The sequence below is a fragment of the Cyanistes caeruleus genome, chromosome 10 (genome assembly GCF_971803275.1).
Source record: "Cyanistes caeruleus chromosome 10, bCyaCae1.hap1.1, whole genome shotgun sequence".
Taxonomy (NCBI): Eukaryota; Metazoa; Chordata; class Aves; order Passeriformes; family Paridae; genus Cyanistes; species Cyanistes caeruleus.
This window is the reverse complement of record NC_141710.1, coordinates 18,691,345-18,708,836: the sequence shown is the minus strand read 5'-3', so window position 1 is coordinate 18,708,836 and position 17,492 is coordinate 18,691,345. Positions and strand designations below refer to the sequence as shown.

General features: G+C 43.7%; 1 protein-coding gene across 2 annotated transcripts in view; it reads left to right on the top strand.

The window, feature by feature from the left end:
• KCNMB2 (potassium calcium-activated channel subfamily M regulatory beta subunit 2) overlaps positions 1 to 17,492 on the top strand; it is a 139,377-nt gene that overhangs the window by 48,586 nt on the left and 73,299 nt on the right. The window lies entirely within an intron of this gene.

The following is a 17,492-nucleotide window of genomic DNA, read 5'->3' as shown; positions in this document are numbered from 1 at the left end:
AGAGCCAGGTTAAACAGCTTTCAATTTCATATGAATATTCATGAAAAGTGCTCGAATTCCTGCAGCTCTGTTAAAATGAGCAGCCAGCATCATCCATCGTGCACTGCACGGGCCGTTCTCTCACAGCACTCGCCATGTCCCCGTGTGCAAGTCCACAGTACCAGTGGAAACCATTTGTGCAGCCAGTTTAGAAGGAAAAAAACACCATAATGGAAATATCTACATTTTCCACATTATAACCTCTCCTGTTGTGCCTGTCTTGCACATTCTGTGACACAAAGACAGCCAACAGGGAGGACAGCAAGAGAGCATCAACACTGAGGCAGTGAGTGCAGGAGAAAACACTGAAAGGGGAAAAATAAGGGTGACAGGCAGAAGGAGGGAGCAGTGGCACATAGAGCAGGTACAGAGGAGGCAGGAATGGGAACAGCAGGAACACCTAATATACAATTTTTGACAGTGAATCTAGTGAATTTGGGTCATTAACCTTGAGGTCTGTGGTATTACCAGACTCAGCCCATGGCAAGCCCTGGAGATGTGGCTCCCAAACCCTCCCTGTGCTCACCAAAAGTGGCACCAAGCAATGGGGTGGCACAGTTTACTTATTGTCATGCAGGAGTATGGATATCAGGCCATGGAGGTATGGAAGAGCTGTGAAAATTCAGATGAGAAGAAAACTAGCACCTGATATATGGTTTAAATGCAGTCAAAACCAGTAGGGTGAAAAATTTCTGTCAAACGTATTTCCTCACAGACACAAAAAAATTCAGCTGTCAAAACACCAAGCTCTTTTACTCAAAAACAAATCAAGGGGAGAAGGTTATAAAACATGAATATATTGCCTTTTGAGATATTTTTGCACTGTACTTATGTCATATAGGAGGAAACCTCATGTCTCCCACTGAGTGAGCTCTATTGTCCACGTACTTTATATAGAAAGTCTGGTGTAAGCTAAATCAACAGGGATGCTAAGACTTCATAGAGGCAACCAGCAGTTACACCCCCGTCAGATGGCCCCTTTTTACCTTTTCAATGATTTTAAAGTCCAATGATCCTAGATACCCTTTTTTAATTCTAAAAATAGAAGTGGGCGTAAATTGCAAGCGCTGTGAGTCACACAGTGAGAGTCACTACGGGCAGCACACGTGTATTCATATTCTGTCAGGGCACACGTAGCACCAGACTGATACTGCCTGGGGAGAGTAAGAGAATGAGAAGAATTAGAGGAGCTGAAATGAGAGCAAATACAGAAAAATCTTTGCTAGGACAAAAATTGACTCAACGTAGTCTGGAATGAAATCCCAACTTGAAATTCCCCCTAGATACTATTAAAACTCCTATTAAGTCTTCAGATACCTTTTCTTTCCTAATACAAAGCTGTCCTGCTACCCATAAATAACTTTCATCTCTGCTTGCCCCAGCCATTCACAGATACCCAGCAATTTTGCCTGAATTCGGTGTTCCTCCCACTCTGTGCCACTGCATTGTCCTGAATCAACCACTGCCAGAGGGGCTTTGAAGACCAGAGGAGCCAAAAGAGCATTTGTCCCACTTCCCCACATCCCTCCCAGAGGATCAGAGCTCAGAGTGAAGTTTCTGCTAAGCCCAAAGTGATTCATGTCTCCAAGGTTGCCATCCTGGGGGGACCCCTCCATATGACACTTTTTTGTGTCTGTTTAGGTGTGATACCAAAGGAAGAAGATAATTGCCTGCCTTAAAGAAGTGCTGCAGGAAACATCCAATAAACTTGGCTACGTTTTATTTGTGGGCAAGCTATTTTCCACCTCAGCAGAGTGGTACTCCTCACTGACAGCCTTTAGTTATTTGCAAATTTAGTTAGGCCTTAAAAATGCCAGGCTCCTGAGTGCATAAATAATGTTTCAGAGTAGTAACCTGAAATAAGTCAAACTAGGAATGGTGAGAAGATCTGGAGTACAGTCCCTTTGGGACCTACTACCTCTTCTAATTAATATCTGGTACTTAAAGCATCACAGCCCATGGTTAAATCAAAGTCAGAGGGAATAAAGGAATATTAAATCCTCCTGGAGACCTGTGTCCAGGTGCTCCTCAGTGCACCTGCCAAATACACTGACTCCCTGACCTCAGTCAGGACTGTATGGGCTTATTTTGGGGGATGGCTCATGGTACCCATCAGCCAGGCTGCTCCAGGGCTGGCATTGTCCCTTGTTCTCTCATCCCCTTCCCATTCCCACCTAGCCACTTGCTCCTGCACATTCTGAGCTCTCCTGGCCCTCCAAGCTCATGGAACCTCCTGAAAATCATGCTTTGGTTTTGACTCATGGGAGAGTTTTGACTGGGAGTCAATGAGCTCCAGAGCTGGTGTAGAGAAGCAGAAGAGCAGAGCCAGGTGCAAGCACAGGGAGCAAGGAGCAGCCACAGCCCTGGCACAGCCCAGCACCCCTAGACTGCTCTGCCTTCATGCCCTGGTGAGGCTGCTGCAGAAACAGGGTTCAGACAGCCACAGGCTGACCACAGCAAGGTGTTGCAGAGCCCAGGGGCGGCTGGCTGAAGGGCAAAGAAGGACAACAGTTCATCTGCCCTCATCGGTCTCTGATCGTCAGGGCCCATCTGGTTATTGATGAGCCGTTCTTAGAGTCTGTGAAGAATTCCAGAGCTGCTCTTGGGGTGATAGGGAAAGAATTGATTCAGGTGTGAAAACCAGTCCTTGTGGAGCTGGTGTATGGAGGGCTGTTGTGGCTTGGCAATGTTTGCTGCTCTGGAAAATAAGAGTTTTGGAAAGAAAGTGTGAGTGGAAAGCATCACATTTACTAGGACGTCTTTTTATTGCTTCAACAAAGAATATATAGTTCAAGGCTTAGGGAGTAATAACCCATGGAGGGAACAAAGGAAGTTCATTTGTAACCATAGCTTTTTATTAACTGGAGAATATGCAGATAAAAGGTCCCCTGACTTTTGAAAACCACTCTCAGTGATGCCTCAGGGTATGTAAAAATTTTCTGAAAAATTCCCCCTTTTTGTTTGTCTCCATATAGCAAGTTGATCTGGGTAAGAGCAGCACTCTGCTCTTTGAAGGCTTTTCTGCTCTCCTAATTATTAATTGCATGAAACACATATTCCCCCATCTCGCAAAAAGCATCACAGGACAAACTCTCTGGATATGAAATATCCCAAGAAGGCCAAAGCAAAATCTTTTTTGGTCAAGTTTAATTAAGATGATCCAGTACTTTGTGTGCAGCTGATTTGGAAGGATTTTGTCACAGGTAAACAAGCTTTGGGAAAAAAAAAAATGCTTTTATCTCTCCTTGCTTTCTGTTTTAGTCATATTTCAAGTGGATTAGTATAATCTTTCCTCGGCCAAACTCCACAGCTAGTCTATTCCATCATTGTTCTAATTTTATGAAAGGAAATGACTGAAAGCAATTAATTAAAAAACTCTTCAGAGATGCATGTATGGATGCACTTATTCACTAAAAACTCAAAAAAAAAAAAAAACCTCTGCATTTTAAAACAATTTGTCTGGTGCATTAGGCATGAACAGGATGTCTTTGTTAGGTGCACCTACCTTTTGATATTTCCCCACATAAATATGCTCATTGTGTAGAGATATCTGCAGTAACAGCTCAGAGAGGAGCCCCTGTAAGAGCAGGTTTGAGTTTCAGGTGGGTTTTAATTTTCTTTTTTCCTGTGTGATAAAGTTGATTGATTTCAAGTGAGGAGTCTTTCCCTACTGGGACCTGAGCTGTCAAAAGGCATCACTGAACCTGCAAAACTCTGTCATAACACCAGAAGCCCCAACTCTGCTCCAGAAGCATCAGAGTTCAGGGAAAATTCCCAGTAATTGACAAGTGAGGTTTTCTTAGCAAAGATATTCTGCCAGCCTGAGCCATTATTTTGTGCACACACAGGCACCCACCTGGGGGACAGTGCTAACACAAAGAGTAAACTCTATTGATATGAGTGAATTCAACATCACTAAGATGACACAAGTGGCTTCACACTAAAACCTTGGACTAGGCTATTCATAAACCCTTCAGATCCATCAAAAAGGCAAATTCCCACCTTGTAAAGCGTATTTGATTTCTTTGGAATCAAATACAACCTCTGAATTTCCTTGAATTCAGGGGGAGGGCTAAGTCAGAACTCTTGACCCCAAAGCTGTGCCTGCCCTTAGTAAAACATCTGAGCTGTGAATGCAGATAAGTGCTGGCATCCAGAGCAAGGTGCAGAGGTTCTCCTGGCAGGGCAGGAAGAAGTTTCCTCTGCAGAGGTGTTCCTGCTCTGTGGTGAGTGTTCATCCTCAGAGTCAATGCAGCAGCCCTGCTCATCTGCAGGAACACTTCCCAAGCAATTTAAATATTCCTAGGGGGGCTCCTAGAAGATTTAATATGGTTCTTTCAGCGTGAAAATTTGAAGAAAAGGTATTTTTCTGCCTTTCTTTGCCTTTCAGTTCATTTATACTCTCTTCAGCCCCCCCTTAAAACATGTTGTTTCTCTACCCTTTCCACTCTCCGTTCTCTTGTCTCTATTTAAAACCCTCACATACCACAGCCTGCTGGTCACTAGCCAGGTATCCAGATGGTACTTCTGCACCACATTGATAGGTGCCTTAGAAATAGCAGGGAGAGAGGGGGGAAAAAATATCACTGAAGACTTCAGATGCTCTTTTTGATAAATGGCAATTGTAGATCTAATTAGCCAGTTCCATCCTTTTGAGAAGCTGGGGAAAAAAACAACAGTTGCAATCCCACAGAGCAAACGCACCAGGACACGTCTCTCACTGTCAGGTTTTAGCTTTCCCCTCAGAGCAGTGTCAGACAATGTCCATCTGTCCATCCTTCTTCTGTGAAAGACACCGGGTTCTGTCGGGGGTTGGAGGTTTGTCTCAGAGCCCATCACCCTCCCGCCTCAGCACCACTGCACTCTGCCAACTGCTTTTATACAGACAACTGGTTTCCAGAATAAAGAGCAAACACTGCTCACCTTAATTGCCTGAGCATCCCTCTGGCAGTAATCAGGCTAATTGCTTCAGTCAGGCCAGCAGGACTTGGCTCTAAATCAACCACCAAAATGATGATAGCATAAGTGCAGGAGTTCCTTTACAACTCCAAGGCCCACTTGTTAAACATTATTTACACCTCAGAAACACTGTTTCTCTCTTCCATTTTATCAGGAGAAAGGCAGAAAGGTGCCAGAAGCACCTGTGGGAGTGGGGGGCTGAGCCCACCCCAAGTGCAATGACAGGGGAGACAGGTCTCCTTCCCCTTGGTTCTCCTTCCCCATGGAAATGCCATGAGAGGCGTGCCCCAGGAGCTCCCATCATGTCTGGGAATCCCAAAAGCCAGGGCTCATCCTCCCAGGAATGGCACAAAACTGCAGAGCAACCTGCCAAGAAGGGAACCGTGGCCTGAATCTGCTGTAGCTGCATGTTTGAGTTATACCTTAAAGCATGAGATAACATTTGCTTGAAAATATTTAGCTTGCCCAGTGAAATGGACAGACGCTCTCTTTACCTGCAGAAATTTCTAGGAGTTTTCTAAAATCCTATTAAGCAATTGGTGTGCATCCTGTGGCAAATATTTTAGCATAATGCAGAAGTTCCAGCAGATTCATTTTAGCAGGTGGTGCTGGAGGGGACAGGGAGTTAAAATCCCCAGAGCCAGCTGGTACAATGTGCTGGACATTCCCAAACCAAGGGACCTGGGTGAGGACCTGACAGGAAAGGCTCGAAATTCCATTTTCACCAAGAGTTATGTGAGGTAGAACCAGCTCTCAAGGCTGAGATCTTCAGTCTGTGTTTGAAAGAACTGTGCCTTTTAAAATAGCATCTTGGTTCCTTTTGACTGTTTCCAGCAGTCTGGAAGAGCCAGGCTGGGCTGTGGTTTTTGGCCTGTCCCAGAGCAGAGTGTGACCCACAGCTGGAGCAGGAACTGCCTCAGGTCCCCAGCCCTGAGCTCTGGGGCCTTGCAGTCTATAAACCTGTGCTTTATAGAGCTCAGGGGCTCTGAGGGTTAGGGTGGAGGTGAGCAAGATGATAAAGGGACCACATTCAGCACCTACACCCTCTCTTGGTCCTGCTGAGCTGCTCAAACCTCCTGCTGCAGCCAAAGCTTTTTCCTGCCAGTTCCAGGCCACTGCCTCCCCTCTTACAAAAATCTTTACACGTCTCTAATCATTTTTACTGTCAATCTCTGCACTCTTTTTATAACCATTTAAGACTTTATGAGATAGGATGACCAGAAATGAAAAAAGATTCTGAGGATAAAGCGTGCAATTGATTTATGTTAATAGCGCTGTAATAATATTTTCAGTGTTTGATTTCTTTTTCATTCTGTACACAGCTAAAATGATGATTACTTTCCTATACATCTTTCATTTATTGAACCTCCACTTACATTGGGCTCCACAAATTTGTTCTCAGGTCTGTTTCCAAAGCAGTTAAAATATAATTAATTAAAAAACTGCCAACACATAAGAAGTTGAGGTGATTCTCTCCAATCAATCTTACTAGAACTCATCAATGAATTTCACCAGCTGTCATACTTCTTGTGCATTTGTCTTTGTAAAGCTTCTCTGACTTCACCAGCTTTGACACTCTTAACAACAGTTAATACTAAAAAAAACCTCCCACTCTGTAATTTCTATTGAACCACATCATCAGCCTTAGAAACCCTGCAGATGTGCATGAATAAATATCATAGTCACCTGTGACAGCATCTTTAATGATTCTAACATTTTTCACAGTGATACCTTTCATCTCTTTTGCATAAGTCAGAGATACAAAAGTGAAGTGTGCCAAGATATCTTGGAGTTTATAAAGGAAATCAGAGAATAAATGTTGTTTCTTAATTTTGCTTTCATAATAGATTCTGTCTTGAAATATTAGGTGTCAAATCACCTTACCCTGAAAGGATTAGAATATGAAAAGCATCTCTCAGTGATGGGGGAATAAACCCTGACTATTTTTGTGATGGAGCTTGATAACCTAACAGAAGGGATTATACAGGACAGTGTCAACAATAGCCAGAGACTGAGCATAAATAGGATTTTAATCTTGTTTGTCAGCTAAAGATGAACAAAAACTCAGCCCAATTCCCATCTCAAAGTTGATACAAAATCCAGCACAAGTATTTCATCAGAGGCCTGACAAAGCCACTTGCCTTTCTTCTGTTTATTGCAAGGTGGTTGTGGCCCTGCCCTACTCTGACTGGTGAGAGACAGAAATACAATATGACAAAATTGGGATCTGTTGGAAGCTGGAAACACCAACAATAAAAACATTTTATCTTCAAAGAGTTGCCAAAATGAAGGGCTACATTTTTCAAAGCAGCTCATCATCAAGAGTGCCTTCAGACCTCCCTGGGAAACAGAACTGAGAACTGGGGCACTGGTCTTTCATTCCCAGCCTACAAAACAACTTACAGTCTTCACACCTTCCCAACAGGCTAGAAAACAGGCACAATGTGGGCAAGTGATTTTATGTTAGGGGATTTCACCATTGCAAACTGTCTCACACAAACCTGTTTTGTGTCACCTAATATCCAAAGTCTCTATTTTTTGGGATGAAACACTGGCATCATGAACTGCTGCAGGCACAGGAGCCCATCTCCAGCACAGGGCTGAATGTGTGCCTGTGTTCAGCTGATGAACAGCAGCTCTGGTGTGCCTTCATGCACAACACACAACACAGAGGAGTTACCCAAATAACAACTACAATTTTAGCTAATTGCCATATTTATTATTAATGTGTGTGACACGGTAGCCAATTAAAGCCTCGCATTGAGCCAGGTGGAAGACAAACATGCAGCCATAAAGATCAATTAAATGCATTTAGGAGGTTGCATGTGAGTGGAACATGCAGCCCAAGAAACTGCTGGGCCAGGAGGCAGTGTGGTGTCTGGGCAGGGGGCTGCACAGACCCCAGCACCCCAACATCACACACACACCCCTCCTCTCTGCCTGCCTCAGCCTCCTGGAGGCAGATTTCTGAACTCTGGTGTGAGCAGCAGAGAGGAATGAAAGATTGGGACAGTAGCAGCTGCAAATGAATTGCTGCATCACAGGTACTGAATGATGATTTTGCAGCTCTCAGAGGCTGGATGGGTGATAAGTAATGCCCTGGGGTGGAGAGAGGGAGAGCAAAGTGGTCAGGGCAGGCAAGTGAAAGGCAGGGGGATAATTAATTACAGACCACACCATTTTCTAGCTCATTCTCTCTGGCAATTCTTTTTCTGGGTTGTGTGTTTACAGCATCACAGTAACGGGACCATCAGCTTTTCTTTCAAAGAGCTTGTTACCTGCCAGTAAATTGCACTGTAAAATAGCACAAATACAGCAGAATGACATTTTCATTCATGAGATTTCATAGTAACTGCAGAAACAAACCTTCCCTCTCTGAAGCAGTGCCTGCTTTCAGATTCTCAAGCTCTCATTTCCCAGGATAGCACATTTTTCCTTGTGTGTTTTCATATGTTATATTTCTGGCTTTCATGTGCACATGACTAGGAAACATTGCTTATCCAAACAGAGTTCCTTTTCCTCTCTAACTCATCTTTTTCATCTATAACTTATTTTATTGCCAGACATGAAAAAACAGCTACGAATTATATGACAGCATCTCCCCAGCTCTTGAGATTTCAGATGTGCCTTGTGCTGATTTCTTTCACTAAATCTGTGTGAATAAGACAGAATATGTGTTGCAAGTGTTTTATCATAAATTAACCCTCATTTCTTCATTCAGATTCTAGGGAAATTGTCAAATTACTTCACCTTCTGCTAACTCCTGGTTGTCTTGACTATCCTCACAACTGAAAAATCAAACTAACAGGCTGTTATATGTGAAGAGTAGTTTTTACTGTAAGGAAATGCAACATAAAAATAAATGCTGAAAGCAATAAACTTCAGAAAAAGCAAAGCTACAGCTGTCATCCTTATCATCAAGAATGGCAGCAGCATCACAGCTAAAAATGAAAATCCTCAAATTGAATGTTCCACCATGCCAGGTACTGACTGTACCAGTCCACAGCAAGAACTGATCCCTGCTCAGTGCAGAGTGTGTGTTTCAACTGAAAAGGTGTCAGAAGAGGGATTGTATTTTCTTATTTGAAAGCACATGAAAAAGGCACAGAAAAATTGCCTGTATTGTATCAAATCACATAGGAAGCCTAAAACAAAGTTAGCAGTCAGTCTCCCAAACCCCAGCACAATGACTAAACCCCAGTTGATGTCTCCTATTTTCATGGAATTGCGCCCATTTTTGCTTTATTCTCCTGGGTCAGTGCACCTGGTGTAAGAGCTGCCACCCAAGTAAGACAAATTCTCTGCCTAGATGAAATGCTGCCTTCAAAGCAAGCCAGCAACAGCCTTCTGAGGAAGCTACAAGAAATTCCTTAATTGGTAAACACAGGATAATCTATGCCAACAGTGGTCTTAGCCTGACAGAGATTAACTTTAAGCCCTGAAGCATGAATTTTTATGGAGTTCCAAAATTTAATTTGTTAGCATTAAATATTATTAATGAAAGCACTCTCATAGCTCACAGACATGTCCATTCCATCTCAGGAATTGCACTCCCATGCTGGACCATTCTGTTACCTGTTTAATTAGCACAAGTATTTGTGATGGGCATTACAGGATCACGTGAAACCCAGAGGTTCATCAGTTAATGAAGGAGGAGAATGGAGAGGAGCACAGCATATTTTTGACTAGTTCCAGTATTCACAAGTGAGATTATAGGGGAAGGTAAATAACACTGAAATGCTGCCAGCCTCATTTCCCTGGATTTCTGAATTGCTTCCCCTTCACTGTCGCCATGCCAAGCTTTGAATTGTTTTGTGCCCGACTTCATACAAACAAATTTGCAGAAAATTCATTTCAAAGTCTGACTTAACACTAATACAAGCAACAACCAAAAGTGAAAATAGTGTGTTTGAGCAGTTGGGCTATGGCTGCTCTTTCTGTGATCACTTAAATGTGGAAGAGAAAAAAATAAAGCCAGATTTGCTTTTATCTCATCACAACTAAGCCCTGGATTTTGTGTAAACAGATACCAAATGCACCTAAACCTCTTAATCAGCTTTCTTTTTTTTCAAGCACACAGAACAAAGCCTAGCTTTGTGGTAGGAAGAAAAAGAAAACTTTGTTGTGTCCTTATAGGAATATTTGAACTCTCTTTCCAAGGGTCATTTTTTCCCATTACAGCTCCCAGAAACTACATAATGCTGTAGTGGAGATGAGCTGCATCAGACAGCTGAAGGAAATCTGTGACAATAAACCCATGTGGAAAATCCACTATTTTAAAATGCACATTTCTTAGTTTTTTATCCAACTAGTGGGAATCAAAACATTTGTTTTCCCCTCGGTAGCTGAGTTTACAAGGATGCCCACAGCAATTCAGTGCTGAGCAGGGAAGAAGAGGCGTGCAGGTGGTGTCTGGCCACAGGCAGCAGGAGCAGCTCCTGGGACATCAAACCCCAGCTGCTCCCTCTGGGCCATCACCTCCAGGGGAGAGGTGAGGCTGGCCAGAAAGCTGCAGGCAATTAGAGGTAATTAACCCAGCTGGAAATCCATCCCGGCTGCTATTAGTGAGACACTCCGGGGAAGGAAGGGGACCATGAGGTCTGGACAAGAAGAAGGATATGGCCAAGAGCAGGAACATGCTTTATCTTAGGTGCCTCATTAGAGACATACAGATGTAAAACAAAAGTAGAAATTAGACAAGGACTGAGGCAGAACTGTGGCTGTTCAGGGACACCCTGTCCAAGGGGAGGCAGGGACAGCTCCCAACCACGTCCCACGTTCCTCAGAGAATGCAGCACTCCCCAAACCTTTTCCCTTCCTCTCTCCAGCATGAAACAAAGCTGTGTGTCATTTATCCCAATGCCAGCTGCAGCTTATTTGGGAACCAGCTTATTCGGTTTTTCAGATTTGCAATTTCACTCATGGACATTTAGGTGTTTTGTAAACAGGTAACAAGTTTGGGGCAGGGCAGGGCAGTGAACTCATGCTTGGCCTGAAAGCAACCTCAGCACAGGGGCTCCAAAGGCAGTAACTCAGTTATCTCTGCCCTACAAGATACACAGAACTCCCCAAAAGCTGTGTTTTGTTGTTCAAGAGAACAAAGATGGCATCATTCCCTTCCTCACAGGCAGTGACTTGACCCTGCTCCTCCAACCCCCGCTGTAAAGCCTTTTAAAAAAAAACAAACCATGCAAGCAAATCACCAGAAAAGCCTTTTCCAGCTTCTCCTTCACTGTCAGACATGTGAGCAGCGTGAGTGCTGCCAGCAAGGGCTGCCTGAGCTCTGCCTTTCCCCCAGCCCTGCTCTGGCTGGGATGGAGCCCAGGTGAGGAGCCAGGGGTGCCCTGCACTGAACGCTTGTCACAGCCCAGCCCCGTGTGGTTTTACCACAGCAATCGCTCTGCACTCCAGCAGATGATGGCTTTTGGGCAGTGCCAGGCAAGCAGTGGTCAGTGCCACAGCCAGCCAAGTGCTCTGCCAGCTCAGCCATAATTCACCTTGGCACACACTTCCAGAGACACGGGGAAAAAGCAGATCTCTTCAGTGGAATGTCCCCTCTCTCCTTCCACCCCATTTTCCCTCGTTTTGTCCTCCCCCTGACCACAGTGAGTGATTTTTAGCACCACATGCCCCACAGAGGCAGGTGGACATTTATAGTGCCACTCAAGTTAAGGTCTTTAATCTTTCAGAACAATTTGCCTCTCCAGCTGTTCACTATCAGAGTTTGCTCCAGCTTAGACTCTCTGGCACCTAAATGTCTAAAAAACATACCACACTTAAGACCTGTTCTTTTGCTCTCTTTAATCCCAGCTAGCAGTGGAATATACAAATATTTGCAGTGCCTCCAAAGTTTCAGAGAAGGTAATAAAGCACAGAGCACAAGCCCACAGGGTAAGAAAAGTCTAAGGATCAAGAATAACCAAACCCACTTTTAGGCAGTACCATGTCAATACATACAGCACAGAGCAGAGGATGGGACTGGGCAGTTAAACATTTCCTCTTTTTTGGGCAGCAGCCTTTCCTGCCCAGCCAGCACCATGAAGCTGACTAGCAAGGAACACAAAACAAGTCCCTAGTGCTGAGGCTGTCCATGCAAGAATACTTGCAAATACAGAACAGCCAGAAAATGGAGCTGACAGCATGAAAATGTCAGTTCAGAACTCAGTGAGGGAGAAAAAAAAAGTGTAAATCATTCATTTTTAAGGACATGACTAGTCTCACTAAGAAGTACATTTAAAGTTAAATTATCTTGACTACAGCAGAGAAAGGTCAGTTAATCCTTTTAGGTGGAGCACATAGCTATTCCCCAGGATGTATTTTTATCTTGTTCCGTGCAAGTTTTTGTATCAGAGGGGTCCCAGTCTTCAACACAATTAAGAGTTATAGGATTTTCATTTGCACTGTTGCTTTGTTCTCATCTTGCTGAAGTAAATGCAGTTTTCAGCCCCGCTCCCCCACAGTATTAATTTTTTCCATTGCCTTTATGGAAGGCATCAATTTACTGCCTGGCTTTTCTCATGATTTAAAAGCATCATCTCAGTAACATTGTTATCTACCAGCCATATTTCACAGATATTGGGAAAGCGGTTTATACTGATATCTTACTTAGCATCTGGCTGACAGGACAATTGCAGGGAAATATTGCCAGAGATATAAGGCTATTTAGTGATAAATAATGAGCTTTAAAGCTTAACAGGTTGTTTTCTTCAGAAGAAATCATAGCAGTTTGCCTATGCACAAAATAGCCACTTACCATACAAAAGCTGAGATGGAAAGTGCCCCTTAATGCATTGAATAAATCCTAGAGAGTGACCAAGCAACAGCTTAGTTCTGACCTGAAGTTTTTCATGGCTTCTTGAATTATCTCATTTTCCAGAAGTGAGTGACTGCTTCTGGGAGTATATGTTAGCTAATAATGCATTCCAGAGTTATTAAAGTTTATCATGTAAATCTTTATTTGAATGCTTTTAAAATGCATATTACCTTCTTGATAAACTCTGATGGCTCCTTAGGAGCCATTAATACAAATTAGGGTGCATACCAGATGTAGTAGAAGACCCTATGAAAAGTATTTATTCCACATGCAGAGCAATCAGCTTTTAAATTATATTAAATACTGCAGCTGTAGTGTTTTTCCCCCAGTCTCAGGGATGAGATCACTTCTTAAAAAATATGTTTTACTAAATTTAATTTCCTCAGATAAAAGCCCAGTTTTCAGTTGTGCAGCCGGGAGGTGAGAAGTTAGAGACTGACAAATTGAGGGGAGGGGAGGACAAGCTCCTTTCGTTTGTACCAGTTAGAATTCCCCAGACACTGTTCATAAATAATTTCCATAATCTAAAAAGTGTGTTGCTTTTGATCAGAAACCTCCAATGTACATGCAGAGCAGAGTTTCTTGGTTATTATTCCTACCTCCAGGTCCTTGTGTTTGGTGCCTTTTTGCAACATACCATGGCTACCTCTGCCCTGCACAGCGAGTTCACTGTGATAAATTTATTTTCCATAGTCATAGTGGGCTTAGGTTTATTCACCACACCACAGGACTGTTGCAAACTTCATCCCCACATGGAAAACCCTACCCTGATGCATGTTAAATGAATAGGATGATAGGAAGAAAAGTTGCATTGATTTCAGCTAGTCAGGTCAAATCACAGCATCTCACCTTGGCCTCCTTCGAGCTCCTCCAAGGCAAAATGAGGTTTTGAGCCAGGCACGCTCTGCAAGGCAAAACCAGGGGCTGTGGAAACGAGATAGCTTCTGGGGGAATGGTGTAAACATTAGTTCAGCTATAATTACAGATGGCTTGTCTAAAGGAGATCTTTGCCATGAAATAAGAAAAAGAGAAAAATCTGAATAAAAGCCCCAGGATCTGCCCCATGCTGGATAAAGTGACCTTGTAATCCCTGAGTGGCACATGAATTTCAGAAACTGGTTGGCACAGGTAAAGGGAGGATGGCTTCATTTGCGTATTGTGACAGATAAAATCTGGATAAAAATTGCCTTCATACAGTAAAAAGACTTGAGAATGGGTCCTATTTTCTTTTCTAATGGAAAGGTCCCCAGACCTCTCCATGAAGTGTCCTCCCAGTACTATTCCTGCACCCCGGTGCTCCCATGCATGCCAAGGTGGGGAGGCAAGCATCTCTCCTGCCTGGGTATGGGGCAATGTCACTTTGCAAACCTCCTCAAGGGCTTGCAAAATATTGTTGGGATCAAACTAGCCATGAGAAATGGTCAAGAGAGTAACTTGGAGAGCTTCTGTAGGCACCTGGGGAGTCATGAGGTGCTGCAGCACTCATCCACCCTCCATGGTCAACTAAATCAACTCAACAGGGGATACAAATCCAGGAGAACTCTCTTTCTGTCTGGCAAACACTGCTTTCTGATCACCAGTTACAATTTTTGCAAACTTTTGTAGTGTCACAACTTGGTACCAATTAAGCATTTGAAGTAAACCTGCTGGAAAAAGAAAGCTGTTATCATACCCTGACATATTTCTGCTCATTAGGTTGCAACAGGTAGCAGGGAACTATGGAAAGAGGGTTTGTTTATGTGTTAAATCTGTAGGTATCCATCTACAAAGTCCTTTTTCATCAGTGATATATCATGCTGGTGTTGAGCACATCCTGTACACACAGATATATCTTCTTGACAGACTAAGACAGGCAGGATTTGGAGAGAAATTCTGCTTTTTAAAAATAACCTCAAGCAAACTGCCCATATCAGATTCAGTTCCCCTTGTTTATGTTTTTGAGCCCCATCTCCATCATTATCACATTCCTACTGAAACCTTGTGGGTTCAGACTTTGGCAAGTTCTGTTGAAAGCAAGATAATTGAAACGCATTAAAACCTTTTTCAATGGCTCCTTATTTCATCACGGATCAAGTGAGACTATCTGAAGGAGTATTTTCCTTCCCTGCAGCTCTTACCTCTATTATTTTCCTTCCTATAATGAACCTACTTGGTCTAAGTTCAAACTTTTACCTTTTCACACCCTTTGCATGAAACAAGTCTGGTTTTACTATGGCAACCATGCGTCAAAAGTAGGATCTTTTCTCTGTCTCTAGAGATAGAAGTCTCCAGACTTCTGCTTCTCTCTCCTTTAAGCAAAGATTGAAATATATGTGGCAGCAAGGCTTGTTAGATCCAGTTTCCACAGATGTTGGTGTGAATTGTTTCTAGGTTTATGAGGAGCATTGGGCAGAGGAGGCAGATGCAGTGTCAGCTTAGCTCTGCTCCTCTCCCAGGTGTGGGGTGGATGGCTCTGGATGTGCTCCAGGCACAGGGGCACTCAACCAATGCTGTCACAAAAGCTCTGCACTTTTATTCTGTGAAAAGCAGTGTGAGGCACCAGATCCCTTGTTGCTCCTTGCACGGTGAGGAGCAGCACTATGAAAGATTATAGTGCAATGGGGAAGTATAGAGAAGGTGATAATTTATAGGATAATGTCCAATAATAATGTATGTGCATTTGTTCCCATAAATGCTGAGACACCCTCAGAGTTTGTCACTTTCTGCACAATTGTAGTCACTACACAGTCACACACGAAGGCTCTCAGCTGCCAGCGCATGTTGACATTTCTGGGGTTTTTTTCCTGTTAATCTGAGCAAGCATTTGATCAGAGTTCCATTAACCCAGGCCTAGGAGGTGGTTTTGGCATGGGGTGCTCCTGTTGCTGCCATATCCAGTGGCTCCAGTCACTGGCGTGGTGCCTGTGCTCAGGGCGGACACAGGGATGTGTGAGGCAGGCAGTTGTAGGCAAACACACTGCAGGGCTAGGAAATGAACACCTAAGTGGTGGGGGAGAGAGTGAGAGCTAAAAATACTCTCTCTGTGTGCCCACAGCTGGATTTGGAGTTTGCATTAGGCAGATTTTGTGTCATTTCTTACCCTGCCTCCAGGGTATCTCTTCCCAGCATCTGAGCCAGCCACACTCAGCCGCTGCCCGACAGCTTTGGAATGGTCACTGATGCTCCTTTTTGTGGCTCCTTCAAAGGGAGATGGTGGCAGATGAGCAGCACAGCTCCAAACCTCTTGGGAAGCGCTAGCAAGAAGGCACACAGGCACTTTCCCACCTTGTTTTCCAGATCTCTCCAGGCAGATCAGCAGCAGAACGAAAGCACTCGAGTCCCACTTCCACACAAGAGGGTAGGAGCACTGGAGAGAGCAGCAGAGGGAGAATTACCCTGCAACACATCTAAGATGATTACCATTTAATATATGTTATTCTGCTAGAGAGACTCACAGCTGTGTGCTTTGCTCTCCCAAGAACACTTTCCTTAAAATGGATTTTGTGACTGTGGGAGGGCAGACAGGTACTCCCAGAGAATCACACTGGGACTGCTCTCAACCACAGCAGAGAGCAGAGGGGTACAAATTCAAGCACAAGCAGCAGGCAGAAACTAAGTTTCATACAGAGAAGAGGTGTATTAAAAGAGCAATGTGTTAGGAAAGCATTTTGCTTCCTTTCTTTGCAGTGTTGCTGTGCCCTTCATTTAAAATTATTTAGAGGTGGAGTTAAATTTACAAGCGGCAAGGACATCAGAAAAGTTGATAATAGCCATGGGCTCAGTCTGTAGGGATTGATTCTGCCAGTGATTGAGCTACTTTCCATTAAAAGGCTGACAGCAACACTGGGTGTTTGATTTACCCTTCCAATATCAGGATTTTTTACCCAAACTTCCTCTCTGTCCTCTCCAGGATTGTTAGAAGATCTTTCCATTCCGCTTTTTTCCCTTGATTACTGTAGCAACCCACAACAACATTAGTGTGTAGCAACACACTAATCAAGCAGATGCAAAACTTTCTTGAGCAGACAGAGTGACCACAGTGTCCCAGTGGGATTTCTGATAAGACTGCGAAGCCAAAGAGGTTTTTTACACAGTTTTAGAGCTCCCAGAAATGATCTTAAGACATTTAAAAAATCCTACAGACCTGCTGGTCACAGCAGTGCCCAGCAGCCTGCATTGATTTTCCTGAGTGGGTGAGCTTTATTTCCAGAAGTGCTCACACAAAGTCAGGCTGCTGCAATAGTCCCTGAGGAGATGGTCTTTCAGGAGGGCAAAACACCATCACTATATATTACACACAGCTCTCCTCCACCTCAAACCCCTCCAGTCTGCATCCCATCCCCAGAAAGTCTGGTCTTATCAGTCCATCTGAGGTATTTCAACTTCTCTGACCTGATACCAGTCAGTTCAGTAATCAGGAGGTTTGCAGTTCACAGAATCACAGAGTATTCTGAACTGGAAGGGACCCCCCCAAGGATCACCCAGCTCATAGATGACTGGCTTTCCCTCAAGCTAAAAATCAAAAGTTCATCAGCCATTATTTGTTTTAAACAAAACACAAAAATCCTGTTAAAGTTTCTCTGTGGCTTCAAGGACCTTCTTTAAAGCTGCCACTCATCAGAGCTCCCTTTAGGCATCTCCAAAGCAGCGTGTCCTCCAGCAGCATCTCCCCAGGTGTCACCCACAGCCACGTGTGCAGTGC